We start from the raw sequence: 2,459 nt of genomic DNA on the forward strand, positions 1-2,459 counted from the left end.
CAAACTTCTGTTCCCTCCCAACCCCCCCGCCATTTCGCAGAGGTGGAAACAACAGCTCAGAGAGATCAAGTGCCTTGTCTGAGATCACACAGCTACCAAGTGGGGAGCTGGGATTCCCCATGCCCCAGGATTCCCAAACGGATGCCACCCACTCCACCTCCAGGGCTGTCTGCCACATCTGCTTCCTACTAGGCTGTGGCTTCCTTAATATGTTCTTTAAATCGACTTACTGCCTTTTTTATTTGAATGCGTTCTTTTAAAATGAGACTTTATATTACTCCTATAAATGGAAAATCACAGGATTCATGGGCTAGTTATGTATATTTTTATAATGCACATTAAAATGAATTTATCACCGTAAAAATGAGAAATGTTCATCCATAGACCATGTACAATTATTCCACATGCCATCAGTGTGTTTCATCCCTCTCTTTGGGAGTCGGCTTCGCACCTGTCCTAGTTTCACCAAATCACAATGTTATGAATGGCTATCATTTATTATGATATGAAATCGTCAAATGGCTTCTGTGCACAATCAAATGCAGACTCCCCAGCATGGTCTCAGGGCCCTCCTGGCCCCTGGTTTCCTGATCTCCAGTTCCTCTGGCCTTGCTACTCTTAGACAAAGGAGGACTTCTCTTGTTTTTCTGCCTACTCAGCCAGAAGATCCCAGGTCATGGGCCTGTGGAGCCAAAGTTCTTAACCACTGCACTGTGTCACCTTTCTATGATGTCCGGCCTCAGCAAGGCTTATGAAGGAACAGAAACAGACTTGAAAATGAAGTTGGGGGCTGGGTGCGGTGGCTCACGCCTGTAATCCCAGCACTTTGGGAGGCCGAGGCGGGTGGATCACGAGGTCAGAAGATCGAGACCATCCTGGCTAACACAGTGAAATCCCGTCTCTACTAAAAATACAAAAAATTAGCCGGGTGTGGTGGTGGGTGCCTGTAGTCCCAGTTACTTGGGAGGCTGAGGCAGGAGAATGGCATGAACTGGGGAGGCAGAGCTTGCAGTGAGCTGAGATCACACCACTGCACTCCAGCCTGGGTGACAGAGTGAGACTCTGTCTCAAAAAAAAAAAAAAAAAAAAAAAAAAAAAGGAAATGAAGTTGGGAAGGGATAGGCCAGGCCTCCCAGGAGCCCCAAGCTTGTGGAGTCCCCTTGGTCTCATTGGCACAAGGAGAATGGTTTGATCAAGTCCACCAACCAAGTTTTGTGGGTCTAACAGTGCAACTTCTGCCAAGTGGGAGGAGCTTAGGGACTTTTTATAACCTCTCCTGGGGCAGACATGATGGGCTGCAGCAGTGTCCAATCCTAACTCCACGATCTCCTGGGAGGGCAGGGCTTCATGGCAGTTCCTGTCTGCTCTCCACTAGAAGCTTGGCATTGCAAAGGGGCTCAGTTGTGGGACAAAGCAGGGCTTCTTCCAGAAAAGTTGCATCTACTTCCTATTCCCTTTCTTTATTGAAATATGGATAACTTATCATCTGAGGAGGGAGTAGAGATCCCAAGGTAGTTTGCCGAATAGTTGTGCTTATTAATTCCAACTTTTCCCAAGATCAAGGGGAAAAGCAATCCCTGATTTTGTGTGAGTATGGGGGGGGGTCTCGAGGTCCTGAAAATGAGGTTTGGGTCTCGCAGATTGCTGTGAAGAGTTATTGACCCAGCTAGAAGAGAAGCCTAGCTCAGGGCCTGGCCCACAGTTGATGGGTTTGCTTAGTGGTTATTCTTCCGTTCTTGTCTGGAGCCCTGCATGCCTCTTCATAGCTTAGGAAGAACAGGCTTCTCCCTGTGGCTCAGGGTGAGGAAGTGGGAGAGAATGCCAGCTCCAGGGAGGCTTTTAGCACCAGTCAGCCTCAGTTAAAATCCTTGTACCTTCATTGACTAGCTGTGTGACCTTGCACAAATCATTTCCCCTCTGTGCCTCAGTTTCTTCATCTGTAAAATGGGGATCATCATAGTACCTCCCTCAAAGGGTTGAGGTGAGGATGAAAGGAGTGAATCCAGGAGCATGCCTGGAAGAGGCAGGAAATGCCTCCTACACAACAGCTAGTTTTGCAGCCAGACAGATCTAGGTTTGAATCCTGCCACCAGTGCTAACTACTATGTGATTTGGGGCAAGTGCCTTGACCTCTCTGGACAGCTGTTTCCTCATCTGGAAACGGGTTTGGTAACAGTCCTGGCTTCCAAAGTTGGTAGTGTGCTTCTAGTAAGCAAGGTGTGTGAAATGGCAGAACCCTGGCCCTGGTGCAGAGCAGGGCCTGATGACGGTGTTAGGGTCTGTCCTCCCCGGAACCCCTTCCTGGGAATGGCAGAGGGTGGTGGGGTGCTCTGAGGCAGGCTGCTGCCCTGCCCCCGCTCCCCCTCCCCAGCTGCCCCACCCTAGCTGTGACGACCTTGTCCCTGCCTGTCTAAGGGGCAGGAAGGAAGTGAGGAGGGCAGCCAGCAGCTTCCCCTTTT

Source organism: Macaca nemestrina, chromosome 1 (assembly GCF_043159975.1).
Source record: "Macaca nemestrina isolate mMacNem1 chromosome 1, mMacNem.hap1, whole genome shotgun sequence".
NCBI classification, from domain to species: domain Eukaryota; kingdom Metazoa; phylum Chordata; class Mammalia; order Primates; family Cercopithecidae; genus Macaca; species Macaca nemestrina.